At 37.6% G+C, this 15,904-nt stretch overlaps 1 protein-coding gene across 1 annotated transcript in view; it reads right to left on the reverse strand.

The window, feature by feature from the left end:
• LOC134669094 (uncharacterized) overlaps window positions 1–15,904 on the reverse strand; it is a 272,403-nt gene that overhangs the window by 197,253 nt on the left and 59,246 nt on the right. The window lies entirely within an intron of this gene.

Below are 15,904 nucleotides of genomic sequence, written 5' to 3' on the forward strand. Positions count from 1 at the left end.
AAAGAGATATATTTTTCTTCAGCCCGCTCCAGACTATGCGCGTGAATCGCGGGCGAAGCCGCGAACGCGAGTGTGGAGTCGATTTCGCTGTCTGCGAACATCGACGCCACACTTGCGTTCGCGGCTTCGCGCCGCAATTCGCGCACGAGTGTGGAGGGGGCTTTCCAGACGGAAACAATTGTTCGATCCATGAAATGTATACTTGGTCAAGCAGATCTGGTCAGTAGAAAAAGGCGGCAAATTTGAAAAATTTAGGCGCGTAGGGATCTCTTCCCATAGAAAATTTGAATTTCGCGCCTTTTTTTATTGATAAGATTTGCAAAACCAGCTATAATTAGAATAGAATGACAGAGAAAGGTGCCTGCAATTTGCACGCACCGCGACCCTTCGCACCGGTAAGTGAGGGCGAGAAAAAGATATCTGTTTCTCGCTCTCATTCATGAGTGCGACGCACCAGGGTCGCGGTGCGGTGCGATAGTGTGTTAGCTACTTTAAATGAGTATAGTTTTCCTGGTTCTTAGGCCCCGTTCGCACGACAGCTTTTTCAACGCGCGTTAAAAAAAGCGTTTGAATGACACAAATGGATAACCATTTATGTATTCACACGACAACGGTGACGCTTTTATTCAGTGTTGTTGGATTTTAGACTTTAAGCTTTGGTCGTTAAGTCGAATTTAGAGTGCGACCAGATTCAAGCGCTTTTTTAACGCGCGTTGAAAAAGCTGTCGTGCGAATGGGGGCTTACTGACTGTCAAATTGGTTTGACCAGAGATACATATGTTTGACGAACTATAATTAAGTCTTCGTCACACAGGCGCGTTTTACGGGTGGCGCGCGAGCGGGGCGTGAGCGTTTTATATGTAAAGTAGCTATAGGTGGTCAAGCAAATCTTGTCAGTAAAAAAAGGCGTGAAATTAAAATTTTCTATGGGACGATATCCCTTCGCGCCTACATTTTTCCAATTTGCCGCCTTTTTCTACTAACAAAGAAAAGAGATATACGTTTCTCGCTCTCACTTATGGGTGCGACACTCCAAGGTCACGGTACGGTGCGATAGTCTGTTAAGCCCCCCATTCACACTCTACCTTGTAGTTCGCCTCGTAATCCGCCTCGTTGGGTAGGATCGTGTATGGGGGTTGCGGACTACGAGCCGTCCTACAAACTCAAGTAGGATGCCATAGTACTGGTACTGGTGATGGACGGCAAAACAGAGGGCCTACCGCGAACCACGTTCGACGTGTTGCCCCTCCGTCGCGCGTGTAAATTCGTACGTAAGTGTGACAGGGCAGGGGTGCTGCCTAGCACGTCCAACGTGGTTCGCGGTAGGCCCTTAGTACCGTGTGTAAGCTATTTCTTGCTCCGTAGTCCTGTGAGGCGGACTACAAAGTAGGATGGTGTGTGAGCTATATCTTACACCGTAGTCCTACGAGGCGGACGACAAGGTAGGAGTGTGAATGAGGGGCTTTAGTTACGCGGCGCGCCCCGCTCACGCGCCGCCCGGAAAACGCGCCTGTGTGACGAAGCCTTTACAGAGAATTCTTATTAATAGTTTTTAACAGAAGTAGACCGTTGGATCTGACCTAAGTTTCTGAGTTACACACTCTCTTTTTGTATTATTTAACGAAGACTTCCTTATTCCTTCGGGACTGATCGAATCGGTCGATTTGATCAGTAATGAAATTGGCGTCAATCTCCAATTTTAGATTTATGGTGATATTAGAGCCCTCTTAATTGAATAAACGGGTATGTCCTTAAACCACGTCCAAGACCACCGGTGGACAGGCAGCAGCGTCCCTCAAATTCGGTGTACTCGACTGCGATCGCCAACCCGCCTGCCAAGCGTGGCGATTATGGCATTCACCCCCCAAAAAAGGGGGAGGCCTATGTTCAGCAGTGGACGTCTTATGGCTGAGATGACGATGATGATGATGAAATTGAATAAATGCCCCAGAACGAAAATACTAACCTCACAAATTGGTATTCTTGCGTCCGCACCTCATTTTATCGGTAATATCGGTCATTATCGGTCATTATCGGTGGTTGAATTCGGTGAGCCAAATTGGTATTTGCGTCCGCACCTCCTGATTCGATCGGGCAATTGAATCAGATTGGCGAAAAATTGACTAATCTGGATATGCCTTTAATTGACAAGAGTTTAAAGGATATCATACAAATACGACGGAATTAAAATAAAAGGTAACTTGCTTATACTGTTGTGTATTGCTATTGAATATAGTTCGTTTTTTTTAGCATTAGAAAGAACTCCACAGAAGCAAGCGTGCAGTCTTTATCGGGCTCTTTAATTGTTAATAATTATTGAATTATCTAATGTAGCATGGTCAATACATATAATTTACTTCAAATTATTACCGCTGAAAGTGCCGGATTTGGAACCAGAAGCTTACTTCTGCGAAGTTCTTTCTAATGCTAAAAAAAACGGACTATAGCTTGGATTGCTCATGATAAAATTATTCTTGATTGAATTTCTTTCAGATCAAAAATCAAGCCTCAACATCGCAATCCCTCAACTCAAAAAAAAGATTCCGATTGTTGACGCCAGAGATATAATTATTTCCAAAAAGCGTGCACAAATAACAGATGCACGTGAAATATTAGCTGAACTAGCTCACAGATTAATAATATGTGTCTACAGATTAGTATAGCCGCCCGTCATACTTTTTTTTTCTATTTATTTTTAGAGCTTGTCACTGAGGTGAACATGTCGCTCCATAAAAAACTACAAATTTATACATTCTTACAACTAACTTATTCTATATACTAAAGCCTTTCGTACAAGCTGCAATAGCATCCGACGAAGGAGCAGCCAGGACACTATTGCAGCCCCCAACATAGCATTATGGCTTACGCCCGTCATACTGGGTCATACTGAACAACTTTTTCTATCGGACCAACCCCGAAATCCCAAAAAAAATATTGGCCTTCCCATAGAAAACGTCGACATCCACTCGATCAAAATGTATGAAACGGCCAAAAAAGCTTAAGTGATTACGAAGTTGGTCCCATTATAAATGTCATAACTGAAAAATTTGAATTTGATTAGCCTAGTAGCCAATCAGGTAGCGGTGATTGCTAAAGGGGCTTATACATAGAACACGGACCTAATGTAAAGCGCCCTCCAGACTATGCGCGTGAATCGCGGGCGAAGCCGCGAACGCGAGTGTGGAGTCTAGTTCGCTGATATGCGAAATCGACTCCAGACTCGGCTTCGCGCCGCGATTCGCGCACGAGTGTGGAGCGGGCTTAACGATGCATTTTTACAAATCGGTCGTTACAGCCGGTCGCAACGACGGACTCTAAGCCCCCATTCGCACGAGAGCTTTTTCAACGCGCGTTAAAAAGCGCTTGAATCTGTCCGCACTCTAAATTCGATTTAATGACCAAGGCTTAGGTAAGTCGAAAATCTAACAACGCGTGATAAAAGACCGTAGTTCTGTAGAAAGCGACCAACTTTTTATATTTGTCAAAGTGACTTACACCCTAACTCAGTAGCTTTGGTCTCTTTCTGCATTGATAAAAAATTGAGTTGGTCGTTTTCTGCATAACTACGGTCATTATTTAGCGCCACCGCTGTCGTGTGAATAAATACACATGTATCTATTGGTGTCATTCAAACGCTTTTTTAACGCGCGTTGTAAAAGCGCCCGTGGGAATGGGGGCTAAAGGCGTATCCTGACCAGATCCTGACTAGTAAATTTTTCGCCAATCTGATTAAATTGCCCAATCGAATCAGGAGGTGCGGATGCAAACACCAACTTGGTTCGCCGAATTCAACCGCCGATATTGACCGATATTACCGATAAAATGAGGTGCGGACGGTTGAATACCAATTTGTGAGGACTGACGCCACACTGTGGGCTGAAATTAGGCTGTCATTGACATAGAAACCGAAGTTATTTTTATGTTTTCTTGATTGAAATCGGTTTTGCTAGGCATTGTTATAGTAACCTATGAATTTTAGACGATTAGGTATGAAAGTTGTGGAATGAGAGTTACGAATTAAAAAAAAAATCGGGGTGCACTCCTGGGGGCCGATTTTTTAAATTCGACTACTCGATTTCGTGTATTAAATTTCGTTCAATAATATCTCTACTACTAGGCATTTAAATTCTACTAATAGAATTGAAAACGAGTGGTCAATACCACTCGATTCCCAATTTCTATCGCTAGTATTTCAAAAATTAGCATTTCGCCGTTTTCCACCGATTTCCGAACGATCGAACGATCGAATTTCAAAAATCGGCCCCCTGGAGTGCCGACAGAAGTGAAAACTCAATGACTAGTCCAAAATGTCTGCAGCACTACCTATGTATAATTGACCCATCCTCCTTACTATTGAAAAACTTTAGTTCCGAAATTGCTGGCTAGTGAGCTTAAATTTGTAGCGTTAATTGTTTAAAATTCGAATAGAAATTGTAAAGTTACCTTGCAGACCTCGCATCTAAATATATTTGGTCATGATATTCTGAGTTTTCACTTTTATTAGCGATTTTATCAAGATGCAGCTTTATTGAATTATATTTGAATACCTAAAGTTAGAATGTAACTGAGATTCTCGTATTTCAGCCCGTACAAGATTAGAACATTGAGCTTTATTGCTTAAATAATATAAAAGTTCCAGTTTTAAATAATTCACCTGATTATGATACGTTATGACGGTTATGACTAAAGTTCTTTGGTGAATAACATTGTGCGTGACACATGACGTCAGCCGTCGTCGTCGTCGTCGTTACGCGTTATGTGTTACGCTGTATCTAGTTCATCATTTTTTCCCCACCTCAAAAAGTGCTCAGCGCCGCTAAAGAAGTTTTCACTTCAAAAAAATGTATGGAGCAGGAACAAAAAATCATTATTACTTATAGCTCAATAGTGGGACCGGATTTTTGCACTAAAAGTTTTGATAATTCTAAAGTTGAAAAAGTGATACTTATCTGATATAGGACATATTTTTAAGCATATATGCTATATATGATGAAAAGTTAGAACGAGCGTTAGATATAAATTAGGTATTTATATATTTTTAGTAATGATCTTTTAATATTGAATTAAAGTGCAATGTTTAAGTTCCATTGTCTATAATATGTATGACGCTTTATAATGTAAAATTATTAGAAATTTTTTTAACGTGCTTCTTTGTCAAACTACAATTAGCTTATTATTTTGTCGATATTGAATTAAAGTTTAATAAATCCACAACAACATATCTAAATTTATAAGTTAATAGGCAAGCTAAAAAGCTAGAAGAATAAGATATATGCTTTAGAATTAATATACGTTTTTTGTCCTATAAGATCTAATATTGAATTAGAGTCTGTAAAAATAAGTCTATTACTATAAAATAATATACGCAGCCATATTATGGAAAGTAAGAAATTTCTGTGTGTAGCTTGCATTGTAATAGTAAAATCTAGTTAAAAAGGCGCGAAATTCATACATACGCCGCGCTGGTCCGTCAGTCGCCGGCGCGGCGCTCGAGAGCCTATCATCATAGCCTACCATACCTCGCCCCTCGCCCCACCTCCCGCTCAGTAACACTGTCTGTCTTTTCTTATCATTCATTTGTTTGTTTACCGTGCACATATATAAATTAGATGCGGACATTACGTGAAATTAAAATATCTTATTAAGTAAAAATACCTACAGCTGGTCAATCAGATCTTGTCAGTAGAAAGAGGCAGCAAATTTGAAAAATGTAGGTGCGAAGGGATATCGTTCCATAGAAAATTTGAATTTCGCGCCTTTTTTTAGTGACAAGATTTGCTTGACCAGCTATATTTCATTATCTTGACTAATATTGTAATAAAAATGTACAAGATATTCACAACTATTTTTTACTATACATAGTTTGTCAAAGGACTGTCTCATTTCAAACATAGACAGGGAGAATCATCATACTATCTTTGACTTACACTAGTACTAGCACCCAAAAGAAAAGGATGAATATAGTTTTTTGTTTTTATTTACTGACATTTTGGTTTGACCAACTATACCTATTTCTGGTTCCTATTGTCATGTCCTGTCCTATTCAACGTCAATATCATAATATGTATATTATAAACCAACTGATCAATATTACACGGTATACATCCTGAATATACAATAAGGTAAGTGGCCTCACTTACCTTATTGTATATTCCGTGTGGGCCGTATATGCCTATATACAGCCCACCTTAAATTAAAATGGTTTTTTTTTTTAATAAACAGGATATGAAGTATGAAAAACTCACTCAAATAGGTTTCTCATTTATTTAAGTTTCTTCATTATACCAAAATAGTTATAAAAATATCACGATACTCTTGGAAAATATACCTTTTATAAAAGTCCTATTATGGGCCTTATTGAACACTACCAGTGTATTACTTAATCCCGCAAAAAATAATCATTTTGACATGTGACAGTTTTTAACTTAAGAGTTATACATATACAAATAACAATATTTGATACTTCATAACAGGAGGATTTATTTATAATAAGTAAAAATAATTATTTTGGGTCTTAATAACTAAAGATATAAAAATTGTCTAGTTTACGCGAAAATAGTAGGTAACTAAACATAAATCTTTATTAGTTACAGTAGTCTCATCTTTTAACATCTGGGGGCACGGCAGTGCCCCCGCCAAGACGAGAAAAGCGCAAGGGCACTATCTACCTTTTCTCGAAGCGCTTCGTCGTTTTTTGGAACCCTCATAACTTGGGGTTGGATTATACCAGATAAACAAAGTTCTCGGACTTATTAAGCATATCAATTGCATAGCTCTTATACTTTAGATTTTATTCATATCTAAAAACTTCGATTTCGTCACTGACTCACTCACTTGATGATCATCAATACCGGGTACTTCCTGAAGTCCTCTAAGAAGCTGAAATTTGGTATGTAAGATAGTTTTAGTACCCAAACAACAAATAAATAAAAAAAAAAAATATCCCTAAGGGGATGAAGATGGGGTTTAATTTTGTATGGGAAATCAATAATCGCTGAACCGATTTAGTTGAAATTTGGTATGTAGATAGGTATTGTTATGGGGAAGGATATAGAATAGATTTCAACCTCAAAGTTTACCCTTACGGGGTGAAGGCAGATTTCAACCCCAAAGTTTACCCTTACGGGGTGAAGGGTTATATGGGGAATCAGTAAGAAGTACATTGTGTAACAGATGCCCCCAGATACTTATTTCAGGATTTTTAATAGTAAATCACCCCCAACCCTTTAAATTAGGGGATGGAAGATTGTCATAAATAACTTACAAAAAGAAGTGAAATCCCACCAAAAACATTTTGATGTACAATGTTGCCCAAACGAAACCATAAGGCTCGCACTGTCAAAAAGTTATCAGATCTCTTGCCAAGCTTCTAACTCTACAAGCCCTCTAACTTTACTAGCTCTACACCAAAAGTGTGTGGCTTGGCCGTTTCGTTTCTACAAGAACTATTATATGTAAGTATAATACAAAAACCGCCCAAATGCGAATCGCACTCGCGTTCTAAGGGTTCTGTACATTACACAATTTTTAACAATATATTTTTTTTAGAGAAAAGTGAGTAGTCTTTAAAAAATCCGTAGGTATCGGAAAACTAGGTACTTAAGTCCGACTCACGCTTGACTGCACATTTCTAATAGGTTTTCCTGTCATCTATAGGAAGAGAGCTAATATGTGTATTTTTTTCATAATTTTAGACCCAGTAGTTTCGGAGATAAGGGGGGAGGGGGGGAATGGTCATTTTTTGCGTATTTTCTTAAATAACTTCTAAACAACTAATAAATATATTTTAAAATTACGAAAAAATGTATCTGAGATTCTTACAATGAGCCCCTTCGTTTGATATATACATATATATATTTTTTTATTTATTGAACAATAAGCTAAATAAAGTACATTATTATTACAAGACCCATCGTGGGCAAAACCTTGAGGAGGTTTGTATGCCGATGGGGAGTTCGAGAAAATAACATGACAATATACATATCTATCTTATCTTATACTAATTAAAATTCTAACAAAATTCTCTTATATTAATTCATATTCTAATTCTCTTATATTAATTATAACAAGATATAGTTTTTTTTTCTTCTATTTATCATTAATCTCAAAAGTGACCCCTTTATTTGAATTTATATTATTTACTTTACGTGTATGTCCTTGGGCTAGAGACTTACATGTGTATACTACCAAATTTCAACTTATTGGTGCAGTAGTTGCGGAGCAAATAGGCTGTGACAGACGGACAGCCAGACAAACGAGTGATCCTATAAGGGTTCAGTATTTTTCCTTTTGAGGTACGGAACCCTAAAAATAATGAATTTAATAAATTTTTCACCTTATGCCCATGTGGCGGTAGCGAAACAGCCAAGCCACATATTTTGACTAAGGTGTAGAGTTAGTGAAGTTAGGGCTTGTAGAGTTTGAAGCTTGGCTCGACAAGAGATCTGACAACTTTTTGACAGTGCGAGTCTTATGGTTTCGTCTTAGCAACAAAATTTACATGAAAATGTGTTTGGTGGGATATTTTTTTACAGTAAAAATATTTATTCGTAACAGTAAGTATTATCTTTTAACATAATTTTTACAGTACATCTGGTGCTACATTACGACCGGTGCTATAATAAGCACGTTAAAACACTCCCTTTGACCGTGTTTTAAAATTCGTCACTCGTTGCAAAATATCTATTTTTCGCAATTCTATCGTAAAAGAAAAGAAAACTAACGAAGAGGTTTTACGCATACGAGGGCCGCACTGAAAGTTTTGCGTAACTTTTGAATAAAATCATTTATAACCATAATAATACATTTATTGCTTCTCAAAATGTTTCCCTTTACATTCTATGCACATATTCACTCGCTCAGACCATTTTTGGAAGCATGAGGCCCAATCACTTGACTGCATGTTTTCGACGTGGTGATGAAACGTAGTAACTGCCTTATCCGGGGTCTTAAATGTCAAACCCCAAATTAAATCCTTAATTTTGGGAAATAGATAGAAGTCACATGGTGCAATGTCTGGATTATAATCCGTATAAGAGACATTTTCCACGTTTTCGTAATTAAAAAATGTTTTTGCCTTTATTGCGGTATCGGTGGACGCATTATTATGACGCAGGAGGATGCGGCTTCTCGGTCGTCTCTCGCGGTCTTGACTGGACTAATGCCTTTTTTCCGGATCGTAGCAGAAAATCCAGATTTCATCTCCTCTAACGATGTTATATACAGGTTTTGAACTTTCTTGCTTGTACTTACGCAGCATTTCTCGGCACCAGTCAAAAAGTACCTGTTTTTGGACTGAAGTTAATTCGTGAGGAATCCAAAGACAACAAGGCTTCCCGACTTTTAAATATTCTTGTAAAATCTTTTGTATTTGTCTCATACCTATCCCTAATTGTCCTCAAATTCGTCATAGGTGATTCGTGGGTTTTCTTCAATGAGTCGTCTCACAGTAGCCACGTTTCCTTGAATGATCGCCGTGGACGGTCGACCTTCACGAAAATCATTATCTAGAATAATACTGTCTCTACTAAATTCACCATACCAACGCCTCACGATGCTCAGATGTGGTGCTTCAATCCCAAAAGCATTTTGAAGGCAAGCACTACACTCTTGCGGAGTAAGCGAACTTTTAAAATCATAACAAAATCATAGCTCTAAAAATATTTTCGCGTTAAAGCCACGTTCAACGCACTGACTTACTTTGACAAGCCATTAAAAACAAAAGACGATCGATTTGTCGCCAACATTTGTCACATTCCATAATCAAAAGCCTGTATTTTTTTAAATATACAATTCATAATTTAAATGTTTACCAGTGGCCAGTAGTGCAAAACATTCAGTGTGGCCTATGTAGTAGGAGAGAGGAGGAGTTTGTTAAGAACTATACAATAGACAATAGAAGAGGAAGGATGCTTGGGCACCTGATACGACACGACGAATTTATCAAAAATATCATAGAAGGGAAAGTTGAAGCAAACAGGAAGAGGGGAAGACCTTGGTCTGGAAGAGCGTACATGGATCAAATAAAGGAAAAGATCAAAGTCGTGTCGTATCGGGCTGTCAAAGAGAAGGCGGAGGACCGCCAAACATGGAAATTGCTCCACCGACAAGAGTCATACTCTTAAATATATGATGATGATAGTAAATACCTACCTATGTATTAACAAAAAAAAGTCACTTGTAATTAGTTACTGCCTTTAAAAAGTATAAGTGCCTCAATGTTATTAGACTTTTTGATTCTTTAAAACGTCTTTAGGTCAATAAAGCAAGTGAAAAATTATTAGAGTTAGACCAAGAAAAGTCTGCAGCAATTTTGACAGCCCACGCAGTGCAAGTGTTATTTATAAGTCATAATTTCATAGAAGTTTCTTCAAATCGACCTTATTAATAAGAGATTAAAAATATTGAAAATTATCTTAAAATATTTTAATCTAATATTTCATCTCATACGTTCAATAAGGCCCGGGACTAGACCTTTTTACCTGCACTGACAGTGGGCCTTCTTAGCAACAAGTAAAAATTCAGAATAATTGGGAATAATAGGGAGCAACTGCTATTTTTGAATGCTGGGCCTTGTTACCCGCCGGGCCTCATATGCCTGCACCTCACCTACCTTATTTATTTGTTTTACAAGGGGAAAAGTTGTTGATTAACCGCTCGTGCTAATATTGATACCCAAATAAGCGAAACATTTTTTTTATTAAATAGGAGGCAAACTAGCAGACGGATCATCTGGTGGTTAGCGATTACCGCCGCCCATGGACACCCGCAACACCAGAAGGGTTGCAAGCGCGTTGCCGACCTTTAAGATGGGGGTCTTTGAAGGTTTGAAGGTCGTATCGGACAGTTCATTCCACAGTTTGGCTGTGCGAGGCAGGAAGCACATTCACAAATTCAAACATTCTAAAATTGAACCACGAGCGTAGTTAGTGGTTCGTAAAGTTGAACCTTGAGCGTAGTGAAGGTTTCAAGGGACGAAGGTTAAATAAAATTTTCACCACATCAGCTCGTAAAGGCCCTCTTGATTGTTCGTAACGGATAAGAAAAGTGGCATTTAATTTGATGCAAATTTTGAGTTGTTACCGTAGGTAAATTGGATCAGTTGGTTGGTAATATTGACTTTAAAATGATAAATATTGAATAACGTCAGTTTGAAATTGATTTTATGATAAAGTAAATATTATCGGAGATGATCGCTCTTAAAAAATATATGTCGCTAGTCATTTATAACCTAAAAGCGCCAAATTACGCAAAATTATATTGAAATGACACCTGTGTATTGAATTTGAAGAATACTTTAACAAGGGTAGTTATCTGTATGACAATGCACCTAAAATAATTTTTTAAATGTATCTATTATTTCTATACTTAACACGATAACGAATTCTACGTAAACGAAACCGCGGGCAATCCCTAGTACATATAGAAATAAATAAGGGAAGGTAAGTTTCCATTAGTGTACTGTGTAAAATAACTATTTACCATTGATAATAATTTTATAAACGCTTTGCGTATTTTTAAGGGCACCGCGCTAACCGCTAGCCCGCGACCGTCGATCGCTGCCTCCTGCCACGGCGCACAGCGCGGCGCGCGCAAACGCCGCGCGTTTGAAATGTAACTTAATATAAGCTCGGAATGCATACTTACGTATCAGTATTTAGTGTCGCCGTGATTTTATATTTCTAATCTTTTGTGTGAGAAGTAAGATCTTTATTATGACCGTGTAATATTAACTCTACAAACTTTAATTCAATATTGGCTATACTGCTTAACGAGAAATCAATATCTAGACAAGCACATTGTCTACATTTCTAACTTTTTACATGTATACTAAGTTGATAGATAATATCGTAATTTTGCAATATCAGCTACTCTAATTCTGTATTTTCATAATAATTCCTGTTTTTACGTTCACCAGAAAGCAGCTGTTCCAGATTTCTAAAAACCGAATAGTGTGAATAAATTAAAGTGTTATTGAATATGTTAATGTTTTTTGTAACTTTAATTTTATATTTACATAGTTATTTAGCAAAAATTGAAAATTTAAATATGGCCGAACGCTCCACCTAAAATTTTCTAACTTTTTACATGAATGTTATTTAACATGCTTACAATAACATATCAAAAAAGAAAAAACTTTAATGTTATCAAAACCCATTTTTGTTCCACCGCTGGTCTATTAGTCAAGAAACAAAACAAACCGTAATATCTTCGCAGGTGGTTATACTACGAATTATTTGTGATTTTTTGGCATACTACATATTATTATATCCGTCACGGGTGCGGCTTTTTTTAAAATCATTAATTGTTTCTATGGGAAAAGCACAAAAACCAAAGTCAACATAATATATATTAAGATTTTTTTTGACTGAAATGGGTCTTGCCCAGTATGTTTATGCTAAGTTGTAAGTTTCAGACGATTTGAGTCGAAAATACTAGTTATGATATTTTTTCAAATAAAATGTATTTAGCCGGTACAAAAAATCAAAATATCTCACAACAGTTGACTTTGGTTTTCGTGCTTTTTCCATAGAAACAATTAATGTTTTTTTTTAAAAAGCTGCACCCGTGACGGATATATGTAATATGCCAAAAAATCACAAATAATTCGTAGTATAACCATCTGCGAGAATATTACGGTTTGTTTTGCGGTTCTTGAGTAGGTACTTAATAATGATTTCTTGTTTCTGCACCATACATTTTTTTGAAAAAAATTCGTAACTCGACAATTTTCATTCCAAAGCGTGTAAAATTCATAGAGTCGGACCAAAAAAAGTCTGCAGCGGATTTGATAGCCCACGCAGTGCAAGTGTCATTTAAACGTCATAATTTCATAGAAGTTTGACGTTTAAAATAACACTTTCACTGCGTGGGCTATCAAATCCGCTGCAGACTTGTATAGTACGATAGCTGCCTTTTAGGACAGTAAAAAAAAAAAGTGGTCGGCCAAATCCTGTGTTGGCAGGTTAATGTGTCCGACCAATTTTGTGGTACCACGTAAGAGCTACAATTTACCTCATCGAAAAATAGAATGAAACAAACGGATTATAATAGCTTAATAAGCCTGTTGACTTATGGCTTAGTCGGCCTCACCTTAGCCGGGCAGTTTTTGCAGTCCGACCACATTTATAAAGAATAATAATTTCTTTATTGAAAATATGGTTTCTTCGCAGCTTGAACTTAACTTAATAATGCTAACTGAAAAAAGTCATAAGTAAATGAGTCCATGGAGGTCTTAGAGGGCTTTAAAAAAAAAGAAAACATTCAGTTCAAATTTTATTCATAAATCTATCTACTTAATATCTAAATAACGTTTTCTAACTACCGACGTGGTTTCAGAGTAACACTTAGGTTGAGATGATGTCTCACAGATGTCAAAAATAAAAAGGTTTTCATCGATTTTTGACAAGTTTTGAATCGTATATCCTACTTTTCCACTACAGATAGAATGAGGAGGCATAACTGACATTTTATCACGCCAGCTGGCGCCTCCATAGTGGAGTTGCTGTCACTGTCAAATCACATACATTGTTTCCAATAAATTGTAAACATTCTCCTTTTTTAACCGACTTCCAAATCCCAAAGGAAGAGGTTATCAATGCGGTTGTATGTTTTTTTTTCTCCACAATACTGCAATAGTGTGCGACAAATTGTGGAAATATACCTATAGGATCTCCCTTTTTTCCCAAGGACCCGATATGCATAAATCGGTGAGAAAAAGCTTTGAGTACCAAAAACTAAGGCAAATGACAAAGACCGTTTGTGTAGGCTGCAATTTAAGGAAGATAAATATTTCGGAAAGAGTAAATACACAGGTAAGCTAAGTTTTAACGAAGTAGTACATAATTTAGGGCATAATGGCTTGGCTACACATGCTGTATTCCATACGCATCATGACTTTGTGTACCTATCTGATGGGCGGGCGTATATGAAACGCCTTCTTGTACATGCAGGTGATCTAGGTATACACCAAAGCTTAGTTTTCAATCGAACACTTGTAATATAACAGGAAAAACTGCACGTGAGCCTTCCAAAATTTTAATAAATGGTAAAATACACAAGATAACCTCACATATATTAAGTGATTATCTTTGTATCAAATCAGCCTTTTTTCCATCAACTGTAGCATTTCTCCTTCGAAGCTCGGTTAGTAGAAAAAAAATTCCCACCTTTTACCAGTGGTAACTACTGGGAATAAAAATTCCCAGTAGGTACCACCAAACCGAGTTGGTGGTAACTACTAGGATTTTTTTTTCTCAGTAGTTACCAGTGGTAAAAGGTGGGAACTAGTGGAAATAACCCTTTTATTGTTAATAATTACTGTTAATCATAATCATCTTGTTATTTCTTCGACTCGCAAAGGCGTTATGTGCCCTTCAAACCATTTTTAACCGACTTCCATTTCATAGAAGGAGGAGGTTCTGTATTCGGTTGTGGCTATTTTTTTTTTTTTTTCTATGTACGTTCACCGATTACTCCGACATCCGTAGTCCGATTTGAGTAATTCTTTTTTTGATCGAAAGGAGCTACCTCCGAGTTGGTCCCATTTTAATTTGGTTTTGTTCTGATGATGGGATCCATGAGGAATTGAGGGAACTCCTCAATTTTAAAAGGCACATGCATGGTGATTTGAGTGTTTTCTTAAGCAACTCGAGCATTTTCTCCCGAAAACCACCACTTTGATGAAGTAGACCTGATGATGATGATTGTTTTGATGATAATGATGATGATTTTTTAAATGTAGTACGTTCACCGATTACTCCGACATCCGTAGTCCGATTTGAGTAATTCTTTTTTTGTTTGAAAGGAACTACCTCCGAGTTGGTCCCATTTTAATTTGGTTCTGTTCTGATGATGGGATCCATGAGGAATTGAGGGAACTCCTCAATTTTTAAAGGCACATGCATGGTGATTTGGGTGTTTTCTTAAGCAACTCGAGCATTTTCTCCCGAAAACCACCACTTTGATGAAGTAGACCTGATGATGATGATTGTTTTGATGATAATGATGATGATTTTTTAAATGTAGTATGTTCAGCGATTACTCCGGCACCTGTGATCCGAATTGAGTAATTCTTTTTTTGTTTGGAAGGAGTTGCCTCCTAGGTGTTTTCGTATTATTTTTGGTTCTGGTCTGATGATGGAATCCATGAGGAACTGAGGGAACTCCTCAGTTTTTAAAGGCACGTGTAAAGTGATTTCGGTGTTTTCTAAAGTAACTCAAGCATTTGCTTCCGAACACCGCCAATTTGATGTAGTGCAAGTGTAGCCTTACCACGAGTTTGACATTGACATATTCGCTAAGTTAGCGACGCTAACGTCTTCGTAACTAACTTTTTATGCATCTCGCTCGCACTAATATGCCAATACGAGCGAGATGCAAAGAAAGTAAGTTACACACACGCTAGCGAATAAATCAATGTCAAACTCTTGGAAAGCTGGTAAGGCTACTGATCGGGGGTTAGGGTTAGGAGTTAAGGGGTCGGGGATAAAGGGGTCGGGTAATGGTGGTTGTAGGGCTGCTGGTTCAGGGCCGAGGGGTACATGGATCAGGAGTTGATACGCTGTGAGGTAGAGTGATCGGGGGGGTTGAGAGATTGGGTCAGTGGCGGGGCGGAGGATGGATTTAGTGTAGTGACAGGAATTGTAATTTCCCAGACGGACTCGAGAAAATTCCTGATTACATATTTATTAAAGTAGATACACGAATTTAGTGTTAATCATGATGTTGTTTTTCATTCATGCGTCGCGCTCTTAACAATGCGTTAAAACTAAAAATGGAAAAATAAAAACTTTTTACAAAAAAAAGAAAACCGACTTCAAAAAGGATGAAATAAAATATTATCCATTTTAAGTCTATGCGTTACCAACTGATATGTTTGAAGTCGGTGCCAAGCCAAGTAGTA

The sequence above is a fragment of the Cydia fagiglandana genome, chromosome 11 (genome assembly GCF_963556715.1).
Source record: "Cydia fagiglandana chromosome 11, ilCydFagi1.1, whole genome shotgun sequence".
Classification (NCBI taxonomy): domain Eukaryota; kingdom Metazoa; phylum Arthropoda; class Insecta; order Lepidoptera; family Tortricidae; genus Cydia; species Cydia fagiglandana.